We start from the raw sequence: 14,459 nt of genomic DNA on the forward strand, positions 1-14,459 counted from the left end.
GCGTCTCGCTTTCCGTGATTTTGCGAGAGTGGCACGCAAGCGTTTTAACGTAAGGTCGCTATTTAGCGGAAATAGCCTACGTATGACGAACGCACGCTAAAAGCAAAAATAACGTAGCGTACTGCGCATGCGCAGTGCAGCGACATAAGAAACTAACGTACGTTATTTCTTAACGTAGTGCTCCGTACGATATACCAAAACTCCCTAGTATTGCAGGATTGCCGCTTCTACGGCCTCGCCGCTAAATTCTACAGTGTCGTTTTTTAACAACACGGCCAGAGATGCAGCAAAACGTCATCTTCGGACACACTTCTGGTGCTGAAATGTTGCTGCAAGCGTTATCTTTGATTCGCGTTCAGAACGACGTTAGTCGTGCGCAGCCGCAGAGTAGGGTGGAGAATCTAAGTGTACCACAGTTGACCGACTAAAACGCGTAAACAACAAAATAGCGGCGCCGATGACCCGTCGCAGTGTAAACAAACGTCACGCGGCGCGAACTGACCAATGATCACGGCGGCGGCATGGAACAATGAGAGAAAAGAGTGGTGATACTCTGTAACCTTACCTAGTAACATCTTGCGTCCCCCAGCGTCGTCTCGAGAACTTCTAATTTTCCCCAGGTGCGTGCACATTAAACGTTTCTTCGTGGTGGTGCTCCTGCGCTGCAACTCGGCCTCACTGAAGACTAGCTTGTGCCTCGTCTACTGGAGTCAGTTGTCAAGGTAAGACAAGCTTATTTTTTTGGGTGTGAGCTCAGTATATAATAACCCAGGAATACGGGGACAGTTTTTTTTACTACGGCGTGCCAAGGCTCCTTCCAAACACGGCCAGTGTAACCAGGTTATCTGGACAACCGGCTCCAAACACGAGGTTTAACTAGCTTTGCTCTTCTTGCGGCCAGTAGACACATTTTTGAAGAGATGCAAGGTAAGATTGCACAGTCGGCAGGGCCTTTTGTCGTGACAGGAAATCCTAACTTCACAGTTCACCCACTTTTCGCCTGTCTCTTGCCGCAAGCTCTACACCACTCGTCCCCCATTCTTTTCCCTGGTCTTCCATTTTAGACGCCAATGGTCTCACGTGGGTATATTTTACATGGCGACTGCAGATTATTTTTTCTGCCGTGTGGCTTACAGCCACTCAGTATCTTGATAGCCGAAATCCGCTTTCTGGTGATTGGCTTCGGCGGTGCGTCAGCAACGTTGCTTTTATTTTTCTCCTTCGTGTTTCAGCCTTCCAGAATGGGTGTAGAGCAGCCGAATTTTTTTAAGGACGATAGTCTTTCTTGGGCTGCGTATACTCAGAAATTTTGGTCTCTCTGTGTGTGACGCGATTCAGCCACCCGGCCAAAGTAAAACAAGGCCTGCGCAGTAGTCTTGTATAGTTACATCTAAATATACCTGTCTAAGTCCGGTGTAATGTTCATACTTGTCAACATTGTTAAAAAAGAACAAGAAATTACGCAAAACAAGACAAAAAAGTATTGCAGAAGTTATATTTGCAGTGTTCCTTTATGAAAAATCATACATGCCTGATTTTTGCGAAATTAAATACTTCATGAACTGCAGAAAAAAAATTCACTCCACCGTCGCCTGCTGTCGCCCGCGCCACTATAGCTTCTGGCGCCATTTTAAGAAATTAACTGGAAACAACTATGAAAGGTTCAACTAGACAGGTTCCACGTTCTGCTTGGAACGCACGTTGAGTAGGGCAACCTGGTTCTATCAACGTTGATGTAGGGCGCCTATATTCAGGCGCGTCTCCGCCGTACGTCAGCCTTGGCATCGAGACACCCGGCCTGGAGCAGTGAAACGCGGTAAATTTAAAATGATTTAAGGAAACATTTGGCGTCTCTACCTTGGTAGGAGCGCGGGGCAAGAGGAACATGAGACGTGAGCGGGAAAGCGAAGGGCGGCATTTACTTTGCAAAAGTCGCTAAAGACTATCGTCTTTTGTCGACATTTGCAACGAAAGGAGCAGATACGCGGCCAATTTTTTATAATTAGAAAGTGAGGCGCCCTCGGCACGCAAGCGCGTGCACTCTCTCGATGATTTCACGTGCTGGTTTACTGGCACGAGCTACGCTCCGTAGTTTTCAGGTTTACACTTGTAGCACCGGACGTCGCAGATAAGAAAGGCACAATTCCAAGCTGCGAGAAACCAGACTCGCTGTGTCGTCATCCCCTTGCGATTGCGAGACCACCGAACGCTGACCCTTTCCCGTAGTTTTGAATGGTTGAGTCATAGGGGGCCCGCATTTGCGACGAAGTTTAACTTGTTCCTTGTGCCATGGTTCCCTGTATTTTTTTAATAGCGAAAGTTTGCTCTTCAGCATAAAACGGTGGGTGCGAGTGTGTCTAAATGTACGTAAACAGGAAGTTTTCACTCAGAAAGTCTAAAAGGCTCCGGTGAAACTGCCCAAAGAGCCAGCGTCTGTAGTTTGGCAGTCGGCCTGGGTTGAGTCCCACACTTTTTAGTACTTGCTGTCGGGAACGTTGGGGGCCACGGGAAGTTCACAGAAGATGGTGAATATCTGCGGTCGATGCCGAAGTGGAGCAAAAGGGACATGTCCAGCCAAATGAAGCCCGTCGATCCGGAGGCCAGTATGGGTGACAGCTGGTGTAAGAGCGCCACCTCCTCATGGCGGGTGAGCCCACCTCCTCATGGCGGGTGAGCCCACCGGGGAGGTTTGATCCACAAGGTGTAATAAGTGCGCGTGTGGAGCACCGAACGTCTTCTTTCATCTTCATCATCATCACCCCCAGCCTATCTACGCCCACTGCCGGGCAAAGGCCTCTCCCATTAATCTCCAATTGCCCCTGTCCTGTGCTAACTGTGACCAATTTATCCCCGAAAACTTTTTGAGCTCATCTGCCCATCTATCTTGCTGCCGCACCATGCAAGGCTTGCCTTCTGTAGGGATACACTGTTGCCCTTATTGACCAGCGGTTATCTTGCCTTCGCATTACATGGCCTGCCCACGTCCATTTCTTCTTCTTAATCTGTACGAATATGTCCTTAACACGCGTTTGTTCCCTGACCCATTCGGCCCTCTTCTTGTCCAATAATGTTACCCCTATCATTTTCCGCTCCGTTGGCCGCTGAGTAGTTCTCAATTTAAGTTGAACCCTCTTAGTGAGCCTCCAAGTTTCTTCCCCGTAGGTGAGCACCGGAAAGATGCAGCTGTCATACACTTTCTTCTTCAACGACAATGATAGGCTGTTAGTCTTACATTGGTCTTCTTTGTCGGTGACCAACTTTGACATTGCGTCGACGGAAAATAAGGCCAGTGGATGCGCCGTGGGAGGTATACGAGTCGCGGCATCCGCCTGTTTCTGTGCTGGGGTCGACGACTTCTGGGCGCAAGTAATCTTCACTGTGAAGCTAAGGGTCACAGCCTTCGCGTGGATTGTTTGGGACATGGGAAATTGAAGTTCCTTTCGGAGGTCTCGGACTGCTTCCATTGAATCAGTAAAGATGTTGACAGGTTGTAGTCAGCCGGCGGTTTTACGACGCAGCTGTACAGCCCTACCCCCTAACGGCTGTATTATGTTTTGTGTGTGCCAGCAGCCCTCCTTACGTAAAAACATTATTTATCGCGAACGCTGGGTAAGTTTCGCTCAGGCTGAACTTCATCTGAAGTTTTATCTGAATCTAAACTTTTTGAAGGGCTGTTCCGCGGGATATGCCTGACTACTCATGCACTGCATTTGGCAGTATGCCGATATTATGGGGACCGTACCGGGTCACTCAAACTTCTGAAGAACCTGAAAAATAACGCTGCTCCTGGCCCAGCCATTGTACTGCCGGTCACAAAATAAATCCTACCAAGGGACGGGTGCTCGATAACTACCGGAGCGACGCCTTCCGGCCGAGCGCCTATTGTGGAGATAGCTGAGGGAGCATGCGTGTTCCAGTCTAGTCAATGTATGACAGTTTTATCGTTCCTGGCCGCAGCGCTTTGTTTCTCTTGAATGTGACACCCGGCGGAGCCATGCGCGGGCTCTGAGCGAGCGGCACGATTTTTGGCGTGGCCCAACGGGTGTGGCATGCGCTTAATGCGCAATGGCGTCGTTCATCGTTGCGATATGTTGACGAGCGCTCCTTTTATTGTCATCTGATTTACTTCAGAAAACTGGCTTTCAAGGAAGCCTGTGATAATGAACCAGTGCTGGTTATGTGAGGAGTATGCAATTGATATCACACACTGAAACAACTGGGACGATATATTCGCTTCATAAATAGGCGATACAGCATGTGGTTTAATACAAACCGCTAGGTGTGTGCAAACCTGCCGTCATTTTGTATTACCTCGCGAATTCGTTGGGAAGCGATTCAAAGAGATACTATTTCTGGACGGGAGCGAAGGCATTCCCATTCCACTGCAATTGCGTTCCACAGCTCGTCAGCCATGCTACCACACTGATTTCTTTTGGCGAGGTGCATTTTCATAATTCCCCAGATATTCTCGATGGGATTCCGGTCTTCCTCGCACAGAGGCCCCCGCAGCTAAAGCCACGCATGGCCCTCCAGGAGAGCGCTCACTGCTCGTGATGTGTGGACAGGGCTTCGGCCTTGTTGAAGAAGGAAGCACCCGTCCACGAATGGGCCATCCACGACGTAGGGCAGAAGATTCGTAGTTATGGCGTCGCAGTACAAGGGAGCGTTGGATCTTTATCGCGGGCTTGCTTGAATGCCAGTTTTCTGTATAGCCAATAATATGGCGATAAAAGGAGCAGCCGAAAACATATCGCAAAGATGAGCCGCGCGCGTTAGCGGGTGACACACGCTATCGCCCGCTGCCAAAATCATGCCGTTCGCTCGGAGCACCACGCACGGTGCCGCCGGGTGCCACATTAAAGAGAAATGTAGCACTGCGGCGGAGATCGAGAAAACTCACATGCATAGACTGGAACACGCATGCGCCCTCAGCTATCACGACAGCAGGCACACGGCCGGAAAGCATAGCGCCGATAGTTATCGCGCACCCCTCCATTGGTAGGATTTATTTTGTGACCCGCAGTACGCTAGTGTTGCTCATCGGCTCTATTTATCTTGTGTTGTTATACAATTTTCTGTAACGTATTGCATTATTCCACAAGACTAGACAATGTAACATTGTCCCAATGCACAAAACCGGCCCACGTAACTCGATCCTTATCAAAGTAGAGACCGATTTCGTTGAAAAGTGTCTGCTGCAAAATTTTAGAGCACATTTGACTTAGGAGAAATTTTTTGTCACCTTGAACATTCCTTTTCTATAGATTATAAGCACGTTGTTTAGGATGGAGCGTTCCTGCTCCGCTCAGCTGACAAAGTTTTTCATTACGAGTTCCAACCGTAAAACAATGGCCATAAACCGACTGCATAATACTAGATTCTCAAAAAGCCTTCGATAAGGTTTGTAATGACCTTCTTATGCGCAAACTGCTTTTTTTTCTTCGATTATCTGAAAATATTTCTACAGTAGCTCTGGTGCTGCCTCAATGGGGGCTACCAAAAAGTGGTCAGTTGAACCGAATCGACGACAAGGCCTGTGTCGTTTGGCGTTACTCAGGGGTCAGTGCTGGGGCCATTGTTATTTCTGATATTCAATAATGATATAGGCCAAGACATTGTCAAACATAATGCTTTGTGCAGACGGCTGTTTTTTACAGAGAGATTAATGGCCATTCTGATAAAAGAGCGCTACAGGCCCACTCGGGCGAAATTTGTTATTGGTGCTCCCCATGGTTTAACACCTTGAACATCACTGAGTGCCAATACATTCGATTTTCTAGGAAACACGGGCGCGGAATAGTTTTTGATCAATATGCACATCCCGCAAACAACCGAATGCGAATATTTACAGTAGGGGTGTGCGAATATCAAATTTTCGAAGGCGAATATCTAGCTTCAAATATCGAATTGAATACTTAAAAGGGGACGTCTCTTCCCAATCAACTTCTGATTTCTTTTTGATGTTTGATGACAAATGGCACATCAACTATAAATGCTTGTGTAATAAAACCACAAAAATTTGAAATTAATATTGTCAAAACATTTTTATTTATAAAATTTTCTTTCTGTTAACCTTGCACCGAGCTTGAGCAGCCTATAAAGCATGATAGAAAACTTGTTCGAAGTCCTTTGCATTCCCAAATGAATAGACGAGGTCGTGACAGTCACATTTCGGTTTTATTAAAACAATTATTTTTGTTCTCAGTTTTTTAGAGGTATGTGTAGAATAGACACATTTGTGAACGACTATTTGAGTAAAAAAGTTCACAAAAGGCAAACCTGAAAAATCAAGAGTGCGACGACCGCAGCTGTTCATCAAGGAATGTAACGCAAAGAACGAATCAAAATACACCTAGCGGTCACGAAGCAATCACTGGAACGAACGACGTGCGTGGCAAAAAAAAAGACCGTCTTGAGAAAATGGCTTGCGAGGCTGCAACATAGATATCATTCATAAAAAATCGCTGGGGTTGTCGCCTTTTGTGTTCTTTTGAACACCGGGCTTCGGGGATGCCTTGCCTTGAAAATGGAGTGCCTTTTTGCAGCATTTTCTTTCCATAAAACATCATTTTGTGCTCCCCGGTGATGAATACGTAGTCCAGTTCGCGGAAAACACTGAGAAAAATAGCTTTTTATGCAAAGTATATTAGCTGCATGGCTGCCTGTATTGCACCTGACAACTTCCCTCTGAAGTGTTGTGACTACGGCAACAAGTGAAGCACTCTTTTTGATTACGTATATTTGAAACGTTAGTTTTGACTTTGTTTATGCTCTAATTATAAACTTGCCTGGAGCGGCAACTTCGTACTCGTACGCGCAGGTGTTCATTGCCGAACGTTGAGATACCACAAGAATACAAACGAGCTACTTTGAAGATTGCTATAATATTCTGCGTCACCACAACTTCAATGCATGCAAATTATTTTTAGTACTCTTGACATTTAGGGCAACCAATATTCCTCGCAGCACAACTAATGTGCACTAAACCACAGATGTATGCATTGATCAGCATAATTTCCCTAAAAATTCAACTTGTAAATGCTAGGAGAGTAATGCAAATTTTAACGCATTGGTAATAATAATAATTTCCCTAATATAATTCAATTTAAAAAATTCCATGAAAGTAAGGTACATTTTTATCGCCGTCAACCCGTTTTTATTCCTAACGCAGACCTGTTTGCCTGATTACTCGAATTTCACGGGAAACATTGCGCAAGAAAGCGATATGGCTCGCCCGCATCGCGGCACTCATATACCGCAACATGCCATACTGTGGCTATCCCTGAAATGGCACTTCAGGTAGCTTTGAAAATTAAATGTGACGTCACAGAAACTCATTACTTCTACTGGCGTTCAATCGTACCCGTTTGCGCAGGCAGGCGATGCTCTAACGCGCAGCGGCTATGCCATGCGCGCCGCAGCTTTTGACGCGTCTGCCGTTTTAGCGTGTAAGCATCGCAAACGAGACGAAAAGTTGACTTCGCGAACCACTATTCTCAAACGCTTCACATGCACAGGGATGGTCCTTTATACATGCTGTTTTGGCTACATTAACTCCACTTATGTATGCTCGACGGTACTCAAGGGGCCATTCATTGCACTCAGCGTAGAGACTGTCGATAGGGGAGGTGCGATATGCACCTGTGGCAAGTCTGAGGCAGAGATTGTGTACTGGGTCGAGTGAGGTGATGACAGACTGGCGGGCTGGCCTATACACGATACAGCCATAGCCAAGACGAGACCGAACTACCGAGCCATAAATTCTTAGCATACTTGTGCGGTCTGCACCCCTTGACGTGTTCGACAAAATTTTCAGTATATTTAACGTTTTCATGCACGTCATTTTGAGCTTCTTTATATGAGCTCCAAATGTCAATTTCGAGTGAAATGTGACACCTAAGAATTTGTGCTCGCTGTGTACTGGAACGGGTACATCCTTAATTTTTATATCAGTGTTGGGATGCATACCTCGTTTTCGCGTAAAGAAGACACATGCACACTTCTCCGGAGAAAAATGAAAGCCATTTTCATCCGCCCATGGTTGTAACCGATTTACCGCAGTTTGGACCTGTCTTTTGCAGATCGAGAGGTTACACGAGCGAAAAGCGATCTGCAAGTCGTCCACATAAAAGGAGTACATCAATGGCCGGGGAATAACCTTTGCCAAAGAATTTATGTTGATGGCAAAAAGGGTCACACTCAGTATACTGCCCTGAGGAACTCCATTTTCCTGAGGGAATGAACGGGACAGTGTATTGCCAAGTCTTACATTGAAGTTTCGTTCCTGGAGAAAATTTTCAATACATGAAAACATTCGCCCTCTGATTCCCAATGCTGCTAAATCCTTGAGGATTCCATAACGCCAGGTTGTATCATAAGCCTTTGCCATATCAAAAAATATGGCAAGGCAGAACTGGTTTTCAACAAAGGCATCTGGTATCGTTGTTTCAAGCATCACCAGGTGGTCAGTCGTAGACCGTAACGGCCGAAACCCGCATTTAAACCTATCTAAATAACCAGAACTTCCAAGAATAAAAACGAACCTAAAATTCAACATCCTCTCAAGGGTCTTCCACAAACTGCTGGTCAAAGTTATGGGTCGGTAGCTTGATGAACACTGTCGGGGCTTGCCGTCTTTCAGTAATGGTATTACGATAGCCTTTTTCCATCCTTTAGGCAGCCTACCTGTTTTCCAGATTTTGGTTAATAATTCCAAAATCACTGTTAAACACCCATCACTTAACTGCTGCAAAAAGGCATAGTGAACAAGGTCGGAGCCGACGGAGGTAGCCTTGCCTTGAGCTAATGCTCGTTTCGGTTTATACAAAGTGAATTCTTTATTATATTCCTCTGTGTTATTGCTATAGCTTTTAATCTTGAACTTTTCAGCATTATTTTTATGTGCCAGGAATTCTTTTGTATAATTTTTATCACTAGAGTCTTACGCAAAGTGGGCACCTAAAACATCTGCTTGTGTTTCCAGTAAGTTGCACGCACCGTCTGTAGAGAAAAGTGGTATGCTGAACCATCTGTAGTTGCCTTTAATTTTACGAAAATGGTCCCAGACCTTTTTTGTTTTGTTTGAGTGGCAATATTTATTGTACTTACCAAGCTTTGCTATGAATCCGTTTTGGCTAGTTTTCTGATTTTCCGGGCGGCAGCACGGGCTGCTTTAAAAATAAGACAGTTCTCCAAGGTGGGGTACCATCTAAATACACCCCAAGCCTTGTTCTGCTTTTTCCGGGATTCGCGACACGCATAGTTCCATCACGGCTTTGGTTGCTTGGGAATCCGTCCATATGTTTGGGGGATCGCAGCTTTTGCAGCTGTAAGAATTTCCTCACAGATGTAGGTATTTGCCTCATCAATGAACATGCTGCTGTCAAATCGATCAAAAGAAACTAACTCCTTAAATCTTTCCCAATCTGCCCTCTCGAGCTTCCATCGGGGTGAACAGCTCTTGAGGGAAGGAAGGGTCTGCACTTCGCGCAGCAAGGCAGGAAAGTGGTCACTTCCATACGGATCATTCACAGCACTCCACTCATAATCCATCTCGAGGTCCGGCGACCCAACACAAAGGTCTAGAGCAGAAAAACTTCCATTGCGTGAAGAAAAATGCGTTTTGTCTCCGTTATTGAAAACAACTAAGCTGTTGGTATTAACCCACTGTTCAATGAGTTTTCCCCGGCTGTCTATTCTTTCACCTCTCCACAGGAAGTGATCAGCATTGAAGTCTCCCATTAGAATTATTGGAGCAGGAAGTTGTTCAGCGAGGTCATTCATTTCCTGTAAGGACACATGATCTGATGGTGGCAAGTACAGAGAAACAACAGTGACAAGCTTGTTAATATAGACTTGTGCTGCTAAAGCCTCCAGCGTAGTGTTAAGTTGTATAGACTTGATAATTGTGCCTGGTGCCTTAGCTAAAGCCACACCGCCTGAGGCGCGAGTGCAGTCTTCTCTGTCTTTCCTAAGGAGGTGAAAATTGCGAAAGATGTCATGTGTTTTCGTTAAATTTGTCTTCTGCAAAGCTATTATTTTGGGTTCATATTTGTGTATAATTGCGTGAATATCATCTATATTGTGCAATAACCCACGGCAGTTCCATTGGACCATTTGCACCATACGGGTGTCTTCTAGAGTTGTCGTTTTTTGGGTCAAGTAGGTGTGGACAAACATGCTCGCAGAGGCACGAGGGCACACATACATCTCCTCGCCAACCTCTCTCGCACTGCCTTCAGCTACGTGAATACCATTAGGGGGACCAGGTGGTTTTCCCCGGCCCTTTGGCTTCTGTCGAGGGTCGGGGGGGTCCCCAGGTCGTTGCCGCCTAGGGGCAGCACCTGCAGCAGTTGCACTTTCTGAGGGCGCCCTCCTCTGTGGCACGTCGACCGTCACTCGAGGAGAGGAGGTCGATGGTGTCGCAGGGGCGGAGCCTGCACCGTCTTTTATCGGCTTGGAAGTCTCACCACTGTCTTTGGTGGCAGGGAGCTTGGCTGCCGGATTGGCTAGTTTAGGGGGCTGTGGCTCTGTGCAGTTCGGCTGAGTGGACTGCGCCAGTGCCGGAAATTGAGGCAGCCCCACCCGCTGACGGGTGGGGCTGCCTTGATGGCTAGCAGCTGTTTCTCCTGACTGAAGCGCGGGCACTTCCTGGAGTATGCAGGGTGTTCACCGCTGCAGTTCACACATTTGACATCTTCTACATCACAGGCGTCATTTCCATGTTCGGTGCTAGCACAGAGTGCACAGGTTGGTTTTTACGGCATGAATGCTGTGTGTGCCCGTACCTCTGGCATCGGAAGCAGCGCCTGGGGTTTGGTACATACGGTCTCACACGTAGATTCAGGTAGCCTAGGTGTACATTGTCGGGTAAAGCGGTGGAGTTGAAGGTGAGAACCAAATGTTTCGTAGCAATTTCCTCATCTTTCCTGCGGGTCTTTATTCTTCGCACAGCAATAACATTTGTGTGCTCTTCTTTGAACCCCTCCAGAATCTCGTCTTCAGACACATCCATCAAGTCTTCGTCCGACGCTACCCCCAACCAAGTATTTAAGGTGCGGTGGGCAGTTACGTAAACCTTGTGTGTTGCTAGCTCTTTCACTGTCAGCAGGGCATCTGATTGGAATTTCGCTTGGACCTCTACAAGGAGATCCCCGGTCGGCAGCTTTTTAACACTGTATCTTGGTCCAAGTAGATTGCTCAGCTCTCTGGCTACGGCAAACGGCGGCACTTTCCTCAGGGGCTTCTGAGGGTCGTCTGATTGCATCACCAGAAATTTCGGGAAGGTCGCTTCAGTGGGTGAATGATTAATGCTCGAGCACTGCGAGGTATTAACTTCGGTGCGACCCCGTTTATGAGGGCGATCAGGGTCAAGATTTTCTTCTTATCCATGAGAAGTGAAATGTTCGGCAGCGGTGCTGGTCGCCCACCACGGAGCCCAACAAGGGAACGTGACTTTGTCACGCTAACCATACAGCACTACTACAGTTAAACCTCGATATATCGAAGAGCGCGGTGCCCGCGAAATATTTCGATATAACCAGAATTCGATATATAAAATAACGTAAAAAACGCGTCATAAACTGGTACAAATGAATAAATGAACGGATTGTGCAGTAAATACTCACTTGGTGCTTCAAAGTATTTATTCTTTTGGCTTAAAGTACTGCAGCAAGCTAGCCTGGCGTGTTATACACGACTTACTCAACGTAGTCCAAACGTTCCACAAGCGACAGGCCGGTGCCTTCTATAGCGCTGGCGTAGCGGTGCGGTAGGGCCAAAACCGCTGAAGCCTCGGTCGAAGTCGGGAGCGGGGCAGTATCAGCGCTTGCGGGTACAACCTCGGCAGCGTCTTCGTTTGTGCGCTCAGTAGTAACCTCCGCTAGGATCTCCACATCCGTCAACTCCGCCGTCGTTCCGGTGCTGTCGTCACCGCCAACAGTCATCAATACACATGCTTCGTGGCTCAGCACCAACAAAGCGTTCCAGCTGGCTCCAGGTTTCTTCAAGCTCGCATTCTTTTGCGCCATCCAATTCTGCTTCGGTGCAACCGATGTGCAGCAGTCGCGAACGCCCATCGCGCCACCGCTATCCTCGAGGGTACTGCGGGATAGCTCGCCGCCTGTCAACAGAGCGCGAGCGGTCTGGGCAGTGTGGGGTGGCGGGGTTCGATATACTCATTTCATGTCCGTCCCAGTTCGAAATAAAAAAGTAAAAATGCATGTGATTTTCCGCGTGATATAAAAAGTGTTCGATACAAGCAATAATTCGATATACCCGTGTTTGATATACCGAGGTTTGACTGTATAACCCCATGACGTCTAATCAAGTCTGATTATAATCACAGGGTTAACCCTTGCCGCCTGAGGGGGAAAGGAAGAAGCTCAGGAAAAGAATAGGTGACAGGACAGGGATGGAAAGGTGACAAAAAAGAGAAAGGAGAGAGATAAAGGATAGGAAAAGGCGACTAGCTGATTTCCCCAGGGCGGGTCAGTCCTGGGGTGCCGTCTGCACAAAGCAGGGGCCGAAGTTGCGTGTTGTTTCAGTTGAGGGGCCGTAAAGGTCCAAAGACAACCTCAGCGTCAACACAGCAACCAGGATTCTCTTTTCCTTGGACGCGGCTAAGCCACGCACAGCTGGGGCGTGGGTGGGTCCAACCCACATGTGCTCGGGCTCCGCTCTGGCGCCACTACCGTCACCTTGAAAACACAAGGTGCGCCTGCGGGGGCATGGGGGGTATATAATGCTTGCACGGTTCGTCTGCTTCAGTTATAAGAAAAAAATAACGCATAATCATGCCATAATCATGACATTTCAATTTTCTTTCAAGAAAAACATAAAAGAACTTCATTACACTGTACAAAATTAGCACGTATGGAAATAAGTACAAAATATTCGTGGGGACTACATGCATTATGATTTTCTTTATGCGTCAAAAAATAGACTTTACCGACTCACGTACATATTCACGAAAGTGCAGCGAGCACACCACCCTCAACCGCAGCTGTCCCGGCGTCTTATGAAGTAGACACGGGTTTCTGCAGAACTGCACCCAGGATTCACTCCTGGAATTTTATGGATGCATTGTTTAGGCAAGTGTCCCAACAGATAAGTAAACAAAAACGGTATCAATGCAAAACAGCGACGGAAGTAAGTAAAAACACGTAGCAAGAGAGATGTGGCAGCGGCGCAGCAATGAGCAGCACAATACAGTACTGCGATGGAAAGATTGCTTGCGCATGCAACCGCGGGAAGCAACAATCACTACACGAGCTGTAATGCAATAGAGAACGCACGGAAACAGATAATAAAGAGAATCGTTTGAATCCGAGTGGCGCACAATACTTGTGCTATGGGAATACGCTGAGAAGTCCTAGAGTATCTGACACTACTTGCTCCGAGCCAAAGCTTAGGTGAAATAAAGCGATAGCTGTGAAATAACATAAAGCTTTAAACCCATTCTTTCTCAAAGCACCAAGACGTCCCCTTACACAACCCCCCCCCCCCCCCCCCCCCGTGCACGTGTTAACAGTACTATAGTTTTGCGTTACCTTGTGGAAACGAGAGGAAGACGGTGCATTGAAACGCCAGGCCTACGCGAGTTGCTCTTGCAACCTTGTACGGCACATCGTTTCCGTGAGTACCGAGGAAAGCGCTCCGAGCCAACCGTTGGCAGCATCGCCCCGTAAAACACCCTGCCCGTCGGGCACGGTACTAAACGTGTTCACCGGCGATACAATGCACCTCGCGAGTCCACGCAGATCAAAATTTAAGTTCACACCTAATTAATAAAAAAAACGAATGCAAGTGCGCAACACCAAAACACACAAGGGGCGTTTCCAGCAGACTAACTTTAAGCGTGCCTTTTCGGACATTACAAGGACAGCAGCACAGAGCAATGGCATGTGCTATTATTCTCCAGAGGTCGCCATGAAAAAGGTTTTTAAGAATGACTAACATTTTTATAAAATTTTGCACACCGTGCCCAAATAAATATGATTCAGAAAGAGGTATCGTTCGTAAAATATAAATATTGTTGTATTGGTGAACAATGCCTGTTTTTTTGTTATTAGTGTTTGTTCCCTCCTCACCATGTCACGTTTCAGTCGCCACTCCCATAACTCCCCGTGTTGATGGCGCTGGCGATAGGTTCTCATTCGCTTTTCGCCCGAAGCTTTGTAACCAGTTATATTTACCTTGCCCAAACTGACAATTTCCAACGAGCATTACTCAAAGAACTCGCTTGGCTGTCCTAACCTTTCTATGCGACAGAAGCGTTTTCGCATTTGTTTCCTTCGTGACTTACACGTGAAAACACACTACTGTTAGCAGATATATATATTTACAGCCACCACCCTACGGATCTACTTGTCGCCACCGGGAATTCAAGATAATAGCTGCGCGTACCTCAATTTTTATTAATTATTTCATTTCTCGTTCCATCAAGCATTGTAATTCCC

At 46.9% G+C, this 14,459-nt stretch overlaps 1 protein-coding gene across 2 annotated transcripts in view; it reads left to right on the forward strand.

The window, feature by feature from the left end:
• The first annotated feature begins 565 nt into the window (after positions 1-565).
• LOC144161927 (uncharacterized) overlaps positions 566-14,459 on the forward strand; it is a 53,212-nt gene continuing 39,318 nt past the window's right edge. For both annotated transcript variants that reach the window (XM_077692485.1, XM_077692487.1), the window contains exon 1: positions 566-722. The gene's annotated coding sequence lies outside the window, so the exon portion shown is untranslated. The remainder of the gene's footprint in view (positions 723-14,459) is intronic.

This window comes from Haemaphysalis longicornis, unplaced genomic scaffold (assembly GCF_048455015.1).
Source record: "Haemaphysalis longicornis isolate Haplotype H1 unplaced genomic scaffold, Haemaphysalis longicornis Haplotype H1 scaffold_12, whole genome shotgun sequence".
In the NCBI taxonomy this organism is placed as follows: Eukaryota; Metazoa; Arthropoda; class Arachnida; order Ixodida; family Ixodidae; genus Haemaphysalis; species Haemaphysalis longicornis.